General features: G+C 48.8%; 1 long non-coding RNA gene across 1 annotated transcript in view; it reads left to right on the top strand.

Moving 5' to 3' along the window:
- The window catches only part of LOC309653783, a 69924-nt gene extending 52514 nt beyond the window's left edge, over nt 1-17410 (top strand). Inside the window, exons 7-9 of the long non-coding RNA XR_014259469.1 lie at nt 105-556; nt 8735-9186; nt 17365-17410. This is a non-coding gene — a long non-coding RNA (uncharacterized lncRNA). The remainder of the gene's footprint in view (nt 1-104; nt 557-8734; nt 9187-17364) is intronic.
- Nucleotides 17411-17630: the final 220 nt, after the last annotated feature.

Below are 17630 nucleotides of genomic sequence, written 5' to 3'. Positions count from 1 at the left end.
CTAACTCAGGCCCTGAAACCGTCTGTAACTAAGGCCCTGCTGCCATCACTATCAAAAGTCCTGACATTATCCTGAGCTAATATCCTGACCTATGTCTTTCCAAGGTCCTGAAACTGTCCCAAAGTAAGCCCTGACGCTGTCCCTAAGTGAAGACCTGAGGCTGTCCCTACCTCAGGCCCTGAAGCTTTCCTTAACTGAAGCCTTGACGCTCTGACTAATTCAGGCCCTGATCATGTACCTAACGAAGACCTTAATGCTGATCCAGCAAAGACGCTGATGCTGCTCCAAAGTCATGCCCTGACAGTGTGCCCAGCTAAGGGCCTGATGCTAAGCCTCACTCAGGCCCTGTCGCTCTCCCTAAGTCAGGCCCTGACACTGTCACTAACTAAGGCCCTGACTCTACTCCTAATTCAGTCCCGTACATTGTATCTAACAAAGGCTCTGATGCTAGTCGTAACTCAGGGCCTGACACTGTCTCTAACTAAGGGCTGCTGCCATCAACATCTAAAGTCCTGACATTATCCGGAGCTAATAACCTGTCCCATGTCTTACCAAGGTCCTGACACTGTCCCAAAGTAAGCCCTGACGCTATCCCTAAGTGAGGCCCTGAAGCTTTCCCTAACTAACTCAGGCCTTGATGCTGTGACTAACTCAGACCCTGAACATGCCTTTAACTAAGACCCTAAGGCTGATCCAACAGAGACCCTGATGCTGCTCCTAAGTCATGCCTTGATAGTGTCCCCCACTAAGTGTCTGATGCTAGGCCTCACTCAGACCCTAACGCTCTCCCTAAGTCAGGCTCTGATGCTGTCCCTACCTGAAGCCCTGACACTGGTTCTAAATAAGGATCTGATACTCTCAGTAACTAAGGTTTTGAGACTATGCTTAGGTCCTTTCCTGACACTATCCCTAGACCATAACCTGACCCTGTCCCTAGCAAATGTCGTGCCTCTTATGCTAACTACAGCCCTGCTGCTGTCCTTAACTAAGGGCCTAAAATTACTCTCGAGGCTGTGATCCTGTCCGTACCTAAGGCCTCGATGTTCGTCCTAATTCAGGGCCTGACACTGTCCCTAACTAAGGCCCTGCTGCCGTCAATATCTAAAGTCCTGACACTATCCTGAGCTAATTTCTTGACCCATCTCTTACCAAGGTCCTGAAACTGTCCCTAAGGAAGCCCTGATGCTGTCTCTAAGTGAGGCCTTGAGGCTGTCCCTAATAGAGGCCCTGATAATATCTTTAACATAGCCCCTGAGGCTGATCCTACCGTGGCTCTTATGCTGCTCCTAAGTCATGCCCTGACACTGTCTCTAGCTAAGGCCGTGACGCTAGGCCTCACTCAGGCCCTGTCCCACTCCCTAAGTCAGGCTCTGACGCTGTTCCTACCCGAAGCCCTGACACTCACTGCTCCTAAATTAGGTCCTGATGTGCTAAGTAACTAAGGTCTTGACACTATCCCTAGGTCATTTCCTGACACTCTCCCTAGACCTTAACCTAACCTTCTCTTTAGCTAATGTCGAGATGAGCTAAAGAGAGTCTTTAGAACGAGATTCTTTCATCTTCTGAATATAGTTTTCTTCAAAACATAATTTTTATAGTGTTACTAACTTTAAACAAAATGTACTCAACTGCTGTGGAATATTCCTTCATAGGAGCGTGCATGGTTCACTTGTGCATCTGCCTGTGGTGGTGTTCAGGTTGCTTTCAGCTGTAGATCCCCTTATGCTAGCTAAATCCCTGATTCTGTCCGTAAATGAGGCCCTGAATTTAGGTCCGAGGCCTTGAACCTGTCCCTAACTGGGGCCTGGAGGCTCGTCCTAATGCAGGCCCTGACACTGTCCCTAACTAAGGCTCTGACACTACACCTAACTCAGTCACTGACACTGTACCTAACAAAGGCTCTGATGCTAGTCCTAACTTAGGCCCTGACACTGCCTCTAACTAAGGCCCTGCTGCCGTCAATATCTGAACACCTGATATTATCCTGAGCTAATAGCCTGACCCATGTCTTACCAAGGTCCTGAAACTTTCCCAAAGTAAGCCCTGACGCTGTCCCTAAGTGAGGCCTTGAGGCTATCCCTAACGGAGGCCCTGATAATAGCTTTAACCAAGACCCTAATGCTGATCCTACAGAGGCCTTTATGCTGCTCCTAAGTCATGCCCTGATACTGTCCCTTACTCAGGCCCTAAAGATAGGCCTCACTTAGGCCCTGTTGCTGTACCTTAGTTAGGCTCTGATGCTGTCCATACATCAAGCCCTGGCGCTGGTCCTGATTAAGGCGCTCACGCTGCTGCTAACTAAGGCCCTGATGCTCTGAATAACTAAGGTCTTCTCGTTATCCCTTGGTCATTTCCTTTCACTATCTCTGGCCTGGAACCTGACTCTGTCCCGAGATAATCTCCTGCATCTTATGCTAACTGAAACCCTAATGCTCTCCCTAACTAAGGCCCTGACTACTCCTAACTAAGGCCATGTCACTGAATCTAACAAAGGCCCGGAATCTGTCCTTAATATAGTCCCTGCTGCCAGCAATAACTAAAATCCTGACACTCTCCTGAGCTAATATTCTGACTCATTTCTAACCAAGGTCCAGACACTGTCCCTAAGAAAGCCCTGTCGCTGTCTTTAAGTGAAGACCTGAGGCTGTCTGTAACTCAGACCCTGAAGCTTTCCCTAACTGAGGCCTTGACACTGTGACTAACTAGGGCTCCGGTCATGTCTTTAACTAAGAGCCTAAAGCTGATCCAACAAAGGCACTGATGCTGCTCCTAAGTCATTCCCTGACAGTGTCCCCAGCTAAGGGCCTGACATTAGGCCTCACTCAGGCCCTGTCGCTCTCCCTAAGTCAGGCCCTGATGCTGTCCCTACCTGAAGCCCTAACACTGCTTCTGAAGAAGTCCCTGAGAGTCTCAGTAACAAAGGTCTTCACACTATCCTTAGGTCATTTCCTGACACGATTCCAAGCCTTTACCCTAACCCTGTCCTGAGCTAATGTCCTACCTCTTATGCTAACTAAAGACCTTATGCTGGCCTAATTCAGGCATTGAATTTAGTCCCAAGGCCGCTAGACTGTCCCCTACTCGGCTCGATGCCCTTACCGTCACAATGTTCCATGACCACTGTCATCACAATGCTCCACGCCCTTGTCATCACAATGCTCCATAACCCGTGTCATCACAAGGCTCCATGACCTTTGTCATCGCAATGCTCCATGCCATTGTCATCACAATGCTCCATGCCCTTATCATCACAATGCTCCATGACCCCTTTCATCACAATGCTCCATGACCCTTGTCTAAAATGCTACATGCCTGTGAAATCACAAAGCTCCATACTCCCTGTCATCACAAGTCACCATGACTCTTGTCATCACAATGTTTCATGGCCCCTGTCATTCAAAATGCCTTATGACCACTGTCATACAAATGTTCCATGGCCCTTGTCATCACAATGCCCCGTGACCCCTGTCATCACAATGTTCCAGGGCCCCTGTCATCACAATGAGCCATGACCCCTTTCATCACAATGCTCCAGGTCCGTTTTCATCACAATGCTCCATGAGCCCTGTCATCACAATGTTCCCTGGCCTTTGTCATCACAATTCTCCATGGCCCCTGTAATCACAGTGCTCCATGACAACGTTCATCACATTGCTTCAGGACCACTGTCATCATAATGCCACATGAGCCCTGTCATCACAATGCTCCATGGCCCTTGTCATCACAATGCTCTAAATTCCTTGCAATCAAAATGCTCCTTGACCCTTTCATCACAATGTTACAGTACCCCTTTCTTCACAATGCTCCATGCCGCTGGTCACCACAGTGCTCCATGACTTTTGTCACCACAATGCTCCATGTCCCTTGTCATTAAAATATTCCATGGCCCCTGTCATCACAATGCTGCATGATCCTTATAATCTCAATGCTCCATGATCCTCGTCATCACAAATCTCCACGCATTTGTCATCACAATGCTGATGACCCCTGTCATCCCAATGCTCCATGACCCCTGTCATCCCAATGCTCCATAGCACTTTTCATCACAATGCTACATGACCACTTTTATCACAATGCTCCATGCCGCTGGTCACCACAATGCTCCATGACCTCTGTCATCACAATGCTTCATGTCCCTTGTCATTAAAATGCTCCATGGACCCTGTCATCACAATGCTGCATGATCCTTATAATCTCAATGCTCCATGGTCCTCGTCATCACAAATCTCCACGCATTTGTCATTACAATGCTCCATGACCCCTGTCAGCCCAATTCTCCATAGCACTTTTCATCACAATGCTACATGACCACTTTTATCACAATGTTCCTTGACCACTTTAATGACAATGCTCCATGACCACTTTCATCACAATGCCCCATGACCCCTGTCTTCAAAATGCTCCATGGCCCTTGTCACCACAATGCTCCAGGACCCGTCATCACAATTCTCCATGGCCCTTGTCATCACAATGCTCCATGGCGCTTGTCATCACAATGATCCAGAGCCTTAGTGCTTGAGTTGGGATTAGTCTCATTGCCTCAATTAGGGACAATGTCATTGCCTGAATTGGGAGTAGTGTCAGAGCCTTAGTTAGGGACAGCGCCAGGGCGAGTTGGGAGTAGTGCAAGTGCTTTAGTTAGGGACAGTGCCAGTGCTTGCTTTTGGAGTAGTGTCAGGGCCAGAGTTAGGGACAGTGTCAGTGGCTGAGATGGGAATAGTGTCAGGGCCTTAGTTACGGACATTGTCAGTGCCTAAGTTGGGATTTTTGTCGGGGTCTTTATTATGGACAGTGTCAGGGCCTGAGTTAAGAGTAGTGTCAAGGCCTTAATTTGGAAGAGTGTCAGTGACTCAGTTTGGAGTAGTTTCAGACCCTTAGTTAGGAAGAGCGTCAGTGCCTGAGTTGGGAGTAGTGACATGGCCTAAGTTATGGACAGTGTCAGGGTCTGAGTTAGGAATAGTCTCAGGACGTTAGTTAGGGACAGTGTCACTGACTGTGTTAGGAATAGTGTCAGGGCCTAAGTTAGGAGTAGTCTGAGACCGGTAGTTAGGAACAGTGTCAGGGCCTGAGTTGTGAGTAGTTTCAGGGCCTTAGAGAAAGTGTCATTGCCGGAGTTGGGAGTTATGTCAGGGCCTTAGTTAGGGACAGTGTCAGTGCCTGAGTTGGGAGTAGTGTCAGGGCCTAGTTAGGGACAGGGTCAGTGCCTGAGTTGTGAGTAGTTTCAAGGCCTTAGTTAGAGAAAGTGTCAGTGCCGGATTTGGGAGTTATGTCAGGGCCTTAGTTAGGGACAGTGTCAGTGCCTGAGTTGGGAGTAGTGTCAGGGCCTAGTTAGAGAAAGTGTCAGTGCCGGAGTTGAGAGTAGTGTCAGGGCCTTAGTTAGGGACAGTGTCAGTGCCTGAGTTGGGATTAGTGTCAGGGCCTAGTTAGGGACAGTGTCAGTGGCTGTGATGGTAGTAGTGTCAGGGTCTTAGTTAGGGAGAGTGTCAGTGCCTGAGTTGGTAATAGTCTCAGGGTCTTTTTTGGGGACAGCATCAGGGCATGAGTTAAAAGTAGTGTCAAGGCCTTAGTTAGGGAGAGTGTCAGTTACTGTGTAGGGAGTAGTATCAGGCCCTTCGTTAGGGACAGTGTCAGGGTCTGAGGTAGAAGTAGTCTCAGGGCCTTAGTTAGGTAGTGTGTCAGTGCCTAAGTAAGTAGTAGTGTGAGGGCCTTAGTTAGGGACAGTGTCAATGCCTGTGTTGGGAGTAGTGTCAGAGCCTTAGTTAGAGACAGCATCAGTGCCTGCGTTGGGAGTAGTGTCAGGGCCTTACTTAGGGACAGCGTCAGTGCCTGAGTTAGGAGTAGTGTGATGGCCGTAGTTAGGGACACTCTCAGTGCCAGAGTTGGGGGTAGTGGCAGGCCTTTGTTAGGGACTGTGCCAGGGCCTGAGTTAAGAGTAGTGTCAGGGCCTTAGTTAGAGACAGTGTTAGTGCCTGAGTTCAGAGTAATGTCAGGGCCTTAGTTAGGGACAATGTCAGTGCCTAGTTTGGGAGTAGTGTCAGGGCCTTAGTTAGGGACAGTGTCAGTGCCTGAGTTGGGAGTACTGTCAGGGCGTATTTCGGGACAGTCTCAGTGCCTTTGTTGGGATTAGTGTCAGGGTCTTTGTTAGGAACAATGTCAGTGCCTGAGTTGGGAGTTGTGTCAGGACATTAGTTATGGACAGTGTCAGTGCCTGAGTTGGGAGTAGTGTCAGGGCCTTAGTTAGGGACAGTGACAGTGCCTAAGTTGGGAGTAATGTCAGGGCCTTAGTTAGGGACAGTGTCATTGCCTGAGTTGGGACTAATATCAGTGCCTTAGTTAGGGACAGTGTCAGGGCCTGAATTGGGAGTAGTCTCTGAGCCGTAGTTAGGAACAGTGTCAGTGACTGACTTGGGAGTACTCTCGGGGTCTTAGTTAAGGTCAGTGTCAGGGCATGAGTTAAGTATTGTGTCAAAGCCTTAGTTACGGAGAGTGTCAGTTGTTGAATTAAGAGAAGTGTAATGGCCTTATGTAGTGACAGTGACAGTGCCTGAGTTAGGAGTGGAGTCAGGGCCTTATTTACGGTAGTGTCAGTGCCTGCATTAGGAGTAGTGTCAGGGCCTTAGTTAGGGACAGTGTCAGTGCCTGAGTTGAGAGTAGTGTCAGGACATTAATTAGGGAGAGTGTCAGTGCCTGAGTTGGGAGTAGTGCCAGTGCCTTAGTTAGAGACAGCGCCAGTGCTTGAGTTGGGAGTAGTGTCAGGGCCATAGTTAGGGATGGTGTCAGTTGCTGAGATGGGAGTAGTGTCAGTCCCTTAGTTACAGACAGTGCCAGGGCCTGAGTTGGGATTAGTTTCAGGGTCTTTATTATGGACTGTGTCAGGGCCTGAGTTAAGAGTAGTGTCAAGGCCTTAATTAGGGAGAGTGTCACTGTCTGAGTTGGGAGTAGGGTCAGACCCTTAGTTAAGGGACAGCGTCAGTGTCTGAGTTAGGAATAGTGCCAGAGCCTAAGTTACGGACAGTGCCAGGGCCTGAGTTAGGAGTAGTCTCAGACCGGTAGTTAGTAACAGTGTAAGGGCCTCAGTTGTGAGTAGTTTCAGGGCCTTAGTTAGCAAAAGTGTCAATGCCGGAATTGGGAGTAATGTCAGGGCTTACTTAGGGAGAGTGTCAGTGCCTGAGGTGGAAGTAGTATCAGGGCCTTAGTTAAGGAGAGTGTCAGTGCCTGAGTTCAGAGTACTGTCAGGGCATATTTAGGGACAGTCTCAGTGTCTATTTTGGGAGTAGTGTCACAGCCTTAGTTAGTGACATTGTCAGTGCCTGAGTAAGGAGTAGTGTCCGGGCCTTAGTTAGGGACAGTGTCAGTTGCTTAGTTAGGAGTAGTGTCACGGCCTAAGTTAGGGCCAGTGTCAGTGCCTGAGTCAGGAGTAGAGTCAGGGCCTAAGTTAGGGACAGTGTCATTGCTTGAGATAGGAGTAGTGTCAGGGCCTTAGTTAGGAGTAGCATCAGTGCCTTCGTTAGTTATTGTATCAGCGCCTCAGTTAGGAATAGTTTCAGGGCCTTATTTAGGGACAGTGTTAGTGCCTGAGTTAGGAGTTGTGTCGGCCTTAGTTAGGGACCTTTTCAGGGCCTGAGTTAGGAGTAATGTCAGGGCCTTCCTTAAGTATTGTGTCAGCGCCTGAGTTAGGAATAGTGTCAGGGCCTTAGTTAGGGACATTGTCAGGGCATGATTTAGGAGTTGTGTTAGGGCGTGAGCTATGAATAGTGTCGGGGCCTTAGTTAGTGACAGTGTCAGTGCTGAGTTTGGAGTAGTATCAGGGCCTTAGTTAGAGACAGTGTCAGGGACTGAGTTAGGTGTATGTCAGGGCCTTAGTTAGGGAGAGTGTCAGTGCCTGATTTAGGAGTAGTGCCAGAGGCTTTGTTAGGGACAGTGTCAGGGCCTGAGTTAAGAGTAGTGTCACAGCTGTACTTAGGACCAGTGTCAGGGCCTTAGTTAAGTCCAACATCAGCGCCTATGATAGGAATCAGATCAGGACCTGTGTTACAGGTAATGTCAGGGCCTTATTTAAGAACAGTGTCAGGGCCTGAGTCCTGACTTACTCCTTTCTCTCCTCACTAAGGACTTTTGACACTACTGCTAATTCAGGCCCTGATAATGTCCCTAACTAAGGCCCTGACACTTTCCCTGGCTAAGGCCCTGACCTTCTCCTAAGTCAGGCCCTGATACTGTCCCTAACAATGGCCCTGGCACTACACCTAACGGAGGCCCCGACATGATACCTAACAAAGGCTTTGTTGCTAGTCCAAACTAAAGCCCTAAAATTGGTCCTAAATAAGGCCTTGACACCAATCCTAACTCAGGCCCTAAAACTGTCCCTAACTAAGGCCCTGATAGTATGCCTAACTCAGGCCCTCATACGATTCCTAACAATGGCTCTGATGCTAGTCCAAACTAAGGCCCTGAAATTGGTCCTAAATAAGGCCTTGACACTAATCCTAACTCAGGCCCTAGCACTGTCCCTAACTAGGTCTCAGACAGTACACCTAAATCAGATCCTGACACTGTCCCTAAGCAAGGCCCTGACACTACTCCTAACTCAGTCCCTTACACTGTACCTAACAAAGTCTCTGATGCTAGGCCTAACTCAGGCCCTGAAACCGTCTGTAACTAAGGCCCTGCTGCCATCACTATCAAAAGTCCTGACATTATCCTGAGCTAATATCCTGACCTATGTCTTTCCAAGGTCCTGAAACTGTCCCAAAGTAAGCCCTGACGCTGTCCCTAAGTGAAGACCTGAGGCTGTCCCTACCTCAGGCCCTGAAGCTTTCCTTAACTGAAGCCTTGACGCTCTGACTAATTCAGGCCCTGATCATGTACCTAACGAAGACCTTAATGCTGATCCAGCAAAGACGCTGATGCTGCTCCAAAGTCATGCCCTGACAGTGTGCCCAGCTAAGGGCCTGATGCTAAGCCTCACTCAGGCCCTGTCGCTCTCCCTAAGTCAGGCCCTGACACTGTCACTAACGAAGGCCCTGACTCTACTCCTAATTCAGTCCCGTACATTGTATCTAACAAAGGCTCTGATGCTAGTCGTAACTCAGGGCCTGACACTGTCTCTAACTAAGGGCTGCTGCCATCAACATCTAAAGTCCTGACATTATCCGGAGCTAATAACCTGTCCCATGTCTTACCAAGGTCCTGACACTGTCCCAAAGTAAGCCCTGACGCTATCCCTAAGTGAGGCCCTGAAGCTTTCCCTAACTAACTCAGGCCTTGATGCTGTGACTAACTCAGACCCTGAACATGCCTTTAACTAAGACCCTAAGGCTGATCCAACAGAGACCCTGATGCTGCTCCTAAGTCATGCCTTGATAGTGTCCCCCACTAAGTGTCTGATGCTAGGCCTCACTCAGACCCTAACGCTCTCCCTAAGTCAGGCTCTGATGCTGTCCCTACCTGAAGCCCTGACACTGGTTCTAAATAAGGATCTGATACTCTCAGTAACTAAGGTTTTGAGACTATGCTTAGGTCCTTTCCTGACACTATCCCTAGACCATAACCTGACCCTGTCCCTAGCAAATGTCGTGCCTCTTATGCTAACTACAGCCCTGCTGCTGTCCTTAACTAAGGGCCTAAAATTACTCTCGAGGCTGTGATCCTGTCCGTACCTAAGGCCTCGATGTTAGTCCTAATTCAGGGCCTGACACTGTCCCTAACTAAGGCCCTGCTGCCGTCAATATCTAAAGTCCTGACACTATCCTGAGCTAATTTCTTGACCCATCTCTTACCAAGGTCCTGAAACTGTCCCTAAGGAAGCCCTGATGCTGTCTCTAAGTGAGGCCTTGAGGCTGTCCCTAATAGAGGCCCTGATAATATCTTTAACATAGCCCCTGAGGCTGATCCTACCGTGGCTCTTATGCTGCTCCTAAGTCATGCCCTGACACTGTCTCTAGCTAAGGCCGTGACGCTAGGCCTCACTCAGGCCCTGTCCCACTCCCTAAGTCAGGCTCTGACGCTGTTCCTACCCGAAGCCCTGACACTCACTGCTCCTAAATTAGGTCCTGATGTGCTAAGTAACTAAGGTCTTGACACTATCCCTAGGTCATTTCCTGACACTCTCCCTAGACCTTAACCTAACCTTCTCTTTAGCTAATGTCGAGATGAGCTAAAGAGAGTCTTTAGAACGAGATTCTTTCATCTTCTGAATATAGTTTTCTTCAAAACATAATTTTTATAGTGTTACTAACTTTAAACAAAATGTACTCAACTGCTGTGGAATATTCCTTCATAGGAGCGTGCATGGTTCACTTGTGCATCTGCTTGTGGTGGTGTTCAGGTTGCTTTCAGCTGTAGATCCCCTTATGCTAGCTAAATCCCTGATTCTGTCCGTAAATGAGGCCCTGAATTTAGGTCCGAGGCCGTGAACCTGTCCCTAACTGGGGCCTGGAGGCTCGTCCTAATGCAGGCCCTGACACTGTCCCTAACTAAGGCTCTGACACTACACCTAACTCAGTCACTGACACTGTACCTAACAAAGGCTCTGATGCTAGTCCTAACTTAGGCCCTGACACTGCCTCTAACTAAGGCCCTGCTGCCGTCAATATCTGAACACCTGATATTATCCTGAGCTAATAGCCTGACCCATGTCTTACCAAGGTCCTGAAACTTTCCCAAAGTAAGCCCTGACGCTGTCCCTAAGTGAGGCCTTGAGGCTATCCCTAACGGAGGCCCTGATAATAGCTTTAACCAAGACCCTAATGCTGATCCTACAGAGGCCTTTATGCTGCTCCTAAGTCATGCCCTGATACTGTCCCTTACTCAGGCCCTAAAGATAGGCCTCACTTAGGCCCTGTTGCTGTACCTTAGTTAGGCTCTGATGCTGTCCATACATCAAGCCCTGGCGCTGGTCCTGATTAAGGCGCTCACGCTGCTGCTAACTAAGGCCCTGATGCTCTGAATAACTAAGGTCTTCTCGTTATCCCTTGGTCATTTCCTTTCACTATCTCTGGCCTGGAACCTGACTCTGTCCCGAGATAATCTCCTGCATCTTATGCTAACTGAAACCCTAATGCTCTCCCTAACTAAGGCCCTGACTACTCCTAACTAAGGCCATGTCACTGAATCTAACAAAGGCCCGGAATCTGTCCTTAATATAGTCCCTGCTGCCAGCAATAACTAAAATCCTGACACTCTCCTGAGCTAATATTCTGACTCATTTCTAACCAAGGTCCAGACACTGTCCCTAAGAAAGCCCTGTCGCTGTCTTTAAGTGAAGACCTGAGGCTGTCTGTAACTCAGACCCTGAAGCTTTCCCTAACTGAGGCCTTGACACTGTGACTAACTAGGGCTCCGGTCATGTCTTTAACTAAGAGCCTAAAGCTGATCCAACAAAGGCACTGATGCTGCTCCTAAGTCATTCCCTGACAGTGTCCCCAGCTAAGGGCCTGACATTAGGCCTCACTCAGGCCCTGTCGCTCTCCCTAAGTCAGGCCCTGATGCTGTCCCTACCTGAAGCCCTAACACTGCTTCTGAAGAAGTCCCTGAGAGTCTCAGTAACAAAGGTCTTCACACTATCCTTAGGTCATTTCCTGACACGATTCCAAGCCTTTACCCTAACCCTGTCCTGAGCTAATGTCCTACCTCTTATGCTAACTAAAGACCTTATGCTGGCCTAATTCAGGCATTGAATTTAGTCCCAAGGCCGCTAGACTGTCCCCTACTCGGCTCGATGCCCTTACCGTCACAATGTTCCATGACCACTGTCATCACAATGCTCCACGCCCTTGTCATCACAATGCTCCATAACCCGTGTCATCACAAGGCTCCATGACCTTTGTCATCGCAATGCTCCATGCCATTGTCATCACAATGCTCCATGCCCTTATCATCACAATGCTCCATGACCCCTTTCATCACAATGCTCCATGACCCTTGTCTAAAATGCTACATGCCTGTGAAATCACAAAGCTCCATACTCCCTGTCATCACAAGTCACCATGACTCTTGTCATCACAATGTTTCATGGCCCCTGTCATTCAAAATGCCTTATGACCACTGTCATACAAATGTTCCATGGCCCTTGTCATCACAATGCCCCGTGACCCCTGTCATCACAATGTTCCAGGGCCCCTGTCATCACAATGAGCCATGACCCCTTTCATCACAATGCTCCAGGTCCGTTTTCATCACAATGCTCCATGAGCCCTGTCATCACAATGTTCCCTGGCCTTTGTCATCACAATTCTCCATGGCCCCTGTAATCACAGTGCTCCATGACAACGTTCATCACATTGCTTCAGGACCACTGTCATCATAATGCCACATGAGCCCTGTCATCACAATGCTCCATGGCCCTTGTCATCACAATGCTCTAAATTCCTTGCAATCAAAATGCTCCTTGACCCTTTCATCACAATGTTACAGTACCCCTTTCTTCACAATGCTCCATGCCGCTGGTCACCACAGTGCTCCATGACTTTTGTCACCACAATGCTCCATGTCCCTTGTCATTAAAATATTCCATGGCCCCTGTCATCACAATGCTGCATGATCCTTATAATCTCAATGCTCCATGATCCTCGTCATCACAAATCTCCACGCATTTGTCATCACAATGCTGATGACCCCTGTCATCCCAATGCTCCATGACCCCTGTCATCCCAATGCTCCATAGCACTTTTCATCACAATGCTACATGACCACTTTTATCACAATGCTCCATGCCGCTGGTCACCACAATGCTCCATGACCTCTGTCATCACAATGCTTCATGTCCCTTGTCATTAAAATGCTCCATGGACCCTGTCATCACAATGCTGCATGATCCTTATAATCTCAATGCTCCATGGTCCTCGTCATCACAAATCTCCACGCATTTGTCATTACAATGCTCCATGACCCCTGTCAGCCCAATTCTCCATAGCACTTTTCATCACAATGCTACATGACCACTTTTATCACAATGTTCCTTGACCACTTTAATGACAATGCTCCATGACCACTTTCATCACAATGCCCCATGACCCCTGTCTTCAAAATGCTCCATGGCCCTTGTCACCACAATGCTCCAGGACCCGTCATCACAATTCTCCATGGCCCTTGTCATCACAATGCTCCATGGCGCTTGTCATCACAATGATCCAGAGCCTTAGTGCTTGAGTTGGGATTAGTCTCATTGCCTCAATTAGGGACAATGTCATTGCCTGAATTGGGAGTAGTGTCAGAGCCTTAGTTAGGGACAGCGCCAGGGCGAGTTGGGAGTAGTGCAAGTGCTTTAGTTAGGGACAGTGCCAGTGCTTGCTTTTGGAGTAGTGTCAGGGCCAGAGTTAGGGACAGTGTCAGTGGCTGAGATGGGAATAGTGTCAGGGCCTTAGTTACGGACATTGTCAGTGCCTAAGTTGGGATTTTTGTCGGGGTCTTTATTATGGACAGTGTCAGGGCCTGAGTTAAGAGTAGTGTCAAGGCCTTAATTTGGAAGAGTGTCAGTGACTCAGTTTGGAGTAGTTTCAGACCCTTAGTTAGGAAGAGCGTCAGTGCCTGAGTTGGGAGTAGTGACATGGCCTAAGTTATGGACAGTGTCAGGGTCTGAGTTAGGAATAGTCTCAGGACGTTAGTTAGGGACAGTGTCACTGACTGTGTTAGGAATAGTGTCAGGGCCTAAGTTAGGAGTAGTCTGAGACCGGTAGTTAGGAACAGTGTCAGGGCCTGAGTTGTGAGTAGTTTCAGGGCCTTAGAGAAAGTGTCATTGCCGGAGTTGGGAGTTATGTCAGGGCCTTAGTTAGGGACAGTGTCAGTGCCTGAGTTGGGAGTAGTGTCAGGGCCTAGTTAGGGACAGGGTCAGTGCCTGAGTTGTGAGTAGTTTCAAGGCCTTAGTTAGAGAAAGTGTCAGTGCCGGATTTGGGAGTTATGTCAGGGCCTTAGTTAGGGACAGTGTCAGTGCCTGAGTTGGGAGTAGTGTCAGGGCCTAGTTAGAGAAAGTGTCAGTGCCGGAGTTGAGAGTAGTGTCAGGGCCTTAGTTAGGGACAGTGTCAGTGCCTGAGTTGGGATTAGTGTCAGGGCCTAGTTAGGGACAGTGTCAGTGGCTGTGATGGTAGTAGTGTCAGGGTCTTAGTTAGGGAGAGTGTCAGTGCCTGAGTTGGTAATAGTCTCAGGGTCTTTTTTGGGGACAGCATCAGGGCATGAGTTAAAAGTAGTGTCAAGGCCTTAGTTAGGGAGAGTGTCAGTTACTGTGTAGGGAGTAGTATCAGGCCCTTCGTTAGGGACAGTGTCAGGGTCTGAGGTAGAAGTAGTCTCAGGGCCTTAGTTAGGTAGTGTGTCAGTGCCTAAGTAAGTAGTAGTGTGAGGGCCTTAGTTAGGGACAGTGTCAATGCCTGTGTTGGGAGTAGTGTCAGAGCCTTAGTTAGAGACAGCATCAGTGCCTGCGTTGGGAGTAGTGTCAGGGCCTTACTTAGGGACAGCGTCAGTGCCTGAGTTAGGAGTAGTGTGATGGCCGTAGTTAGGGACACTCTCAGTGCCAGAGTTGGGGGTAGTGGCAGGCCTTTGTTAGGGACTGTGCCAGGGCCTGAGTTAAGAGTAGTGTCAGGGCCTTAGTTAGAGACAGTGTTAGTGCCTGAGTTCAGAGTAATGTCAGGGCCTTAGTTAGGGACAATGTCAGTGCCTAGTTTGGGAGTAGTGTCAGGGCCTTAGTTAGGGACAGTGTCAGTGCCTGAGTTGGGAGTACTGTCAGGGCGTATTTCGGGACAGTCTCAGTGCCTTTGTTGGGATTAGTGTCAGGGTCTTTGTTAGGAACAATGTCAGTGCCTGAGTTGGGAGTTGTGTCAGGACATTAGTTATGGACAGTGTCAGTGCCTGAGTTGGGAGTAGTGTCAGGGCCTTAGTTAGGGACAGTGACAGTGCCTAAGTTGGGAGTAATGTCAGGGCCTTAGTTAGGGACAGTGTCATTGCCTGAGTTGGGACTAATATCAGTGCCTTAGTTAGGGACAGTGTCAGGGCCTGAATTGGGAGTAGTCTCTGAGCCGTAGTTAGGAACAGTGTCAGTGACTGACTTGGGAGTACTCTCGGGGTCTTAGTTAAGGTCAGTGTCAGGGCATGAGTTAAGTATTGTGTCAAAGCCTTAGTTACGGAGAGTGTCAGTTGTTGAATTAAGAGAAGTGTAATGGCCTTATGTAGTGACAGTGACAGTGCCTGAGTTAGGAGTGGAGTCAGGGCCTTATTTACGGTAGTGTCAGTGCCTGCATTAGGAGTAGTGTCAGGGCCTTAGTTAGGGACAGTGTCAGTGCCTGAGTTGAGAGTAGTGTCAGGACATTAATTAGGGAGAGTGTCAGTGCCTGAGTTGGGAGTAGTGCCAGTGCCTTAGTTAGAGACAGCGCCAGTGCTTGAGTTGGGAGTAGTGTCAGGGCCATAGTTAGGGATGGTGTCAGTTGCTGAGATGGGAGTAGTGTCAGTCCCTTAGTTACAGACAGTGCCAGGGCCTGAGTTGGGATTAGTTTCAGGGTCTTTATTATGGACTGTGTCAGGGCCTGAGTTAAGAGTAGTGTCAAGGCCTTAATTAGGGAGAGTGTCACTGTCTGAGTTGGGAGTAGGGTCAGACCCTTAGTTAAGGGACAGCGTCAGTGTCTGAGTTAGGAATAGTGCCAGAGCCTAAGTTACGGACAGTGCCAGGGCCTGAGTTAGGAGTAGTCTCAGACCGGTAGTTAGTAACAGTGTAAGGGCCTCAGTTGTGAGTAGTTTCAGGGCCTTAGTTAGCAAAAGTGTCAATGCCGGAATTGGGAGTAATGTCAGGGCTTACTTAGGGAGAGTGTCAGTGCCTGAGGTGGAAGTAGTATCAGGGCCTTAGTTAAGGAGAGTGTCAGTGCCTGAGTTCAGAGTACTGTCAGGGCATATTTAGGGACAGTCTCAGTGTCTATTTTGGGAGTAGTGTCACAGCCTTAGTTAGTGACATTGTCAGTGCCTGAGTAAGGAGTAGTGTCCGGGCCTTAGTTAGGGACAGTGTCAGTTGCTTAGTTAGGAGTAGTGTCACGGCCTAAGTTAGGGCCAGTGTCAGTGCCTGAGTCAGGAGTAGAGTCAGGGCCTAAGTTAGGGACAGTGTCATTGCTTGAGATAGGAGTAGTGTCAGGGCCTTAGTTAGGAGTAGCATCAGTGCCTTCGTTAGTTATTGTATCAGCGCCTCAGTTAGGAATAGTTTCAGGGCCTTATTTAGGGACAGTGTTAGTGCCTGAGTTAGGAGTTGTGTCGGCCTTAGTTAGGGACCTTTTCAGGGCCTGAGTTAGGAGTAATGTCAGGGCCTTCCTTAAGTATTGTGTCAGCGCCTGAGTTAGGAATAGTGTCAGGGCCTTAGTTAGGGACATTGTCAGGGCATGATTTAGGAGTTGTGTTAGGGCGTGAGCTATGAATAGTGTCGGGGCCTTAGTTAGTGACAGTGTCAGTGCTGAGTTTGGAGTAGTATCAGGGCCTTAGTTAGAGACAGTGTCAGGGACTGAGTTAGGTGTATGTCAGGGCCTTAGTTAGGGAGAGTGTCAGTGCCTGATTTAGGAGTAGTGCCAGAGGCTTTGTTAGGGACAGTGTCAGGGCCTGAGTTAAGAGTAGTGTCACAGCTGTACTTAGGACCAGTGTCAGGGCCTTAGTTAAGTCCAACATCAGCGCCTATGATAGGAATCAGATCAGGACCTGTGTTACAGGTAATGTCAGGGCCTTATTTAAGAACAGTGTCAGGGCCTGAGTCCTGACTTACTCCTTTCTCTCCTCACTAAGGACTTTTGACACTACTGCTAATTCAGGCCCTGATAATGTCCCTAACTAAGGCCCTGACACTTTCCCTGGCTAAGGCCCTGACCTTCTCCTAAGTCAGGCCCTGATACTGTCCCTAACAATGGCCCTGACACTACACCTAACGGAGGCCCCGACATGATACCTAACAAAGGCTTTGTTGCTAGTCCAAACTAAAGCCCTAAAATTGGTCCTAAATAAGGCCTTGACACCAATCCTAACTCAGGCCCTAAAACTGTCCCTAACTAAGGCCCTGATAGTATGCCTAACTCAGGCCCTCATACGATTCCTAACAATGGCTCTGATGCTCGTCCAAACTAAGGCCCTGAAATTGGTCCTAAATAAGGCCTTGACACTAATCCTAACTCAGGCCCTAGCACTGTCCCTAACTAGGTCTCAGACAGTACACCTAAATCAGACCCTGACACTGTCCCTAAGCAAGGCCCTGACACTACTCCTAACTCAGTCCCTTACACTGTACCTAACAAAGTCTCTGATGCTAGGCCTAACTCAGGCCCTGAAACCGTCTGTAACTAAGGCCCTGCTGCCATCACTATCAAAAGTCCTGACATTATCCTGAGCTAATATCCTGACCTATGTCTTTCCAAGGTCCTGAAACTGTCCCAAAGTAAGCCCTGACGCTGTCCCTAAGTGAAGACCTGAGGCTGTCCCTACCTCAGGCCCTGAAGCTTTCCTTAACTGAAGCCTTGACGCTCTGACTAATTCAGGCCCTGATCATGTACCTAACGAAGACCTTAATGCTGATCCAGCAAAGACGCTGATGCTGCTCCAAAGTCATGCCCTGACAGTGTGCCCAGCTAAGGGCCTGATGCTAAGCCTCACTCAGGCCCTGTCGCTCTCCCTAAGTCAGGCCC

Source organism: Balaenoptera physalus, assembly GCF_965194825.1.
Source record: "Balaenoptera physalus genome assembly, contig: HAP1_SCAFFOLD_1156, whole genome shotgun sequence".
In the NCBI taxonomy this organism is placed as follows: Eukaryota; Metazoa; Chordata; class Mammalia; order Artiodactyla; family Balaenopteridae; genus Balaenoptera; species Balaenoptera physalus.
This window is presented reverse-complemented; position numbering and strand designations above follow the sequence as displayed.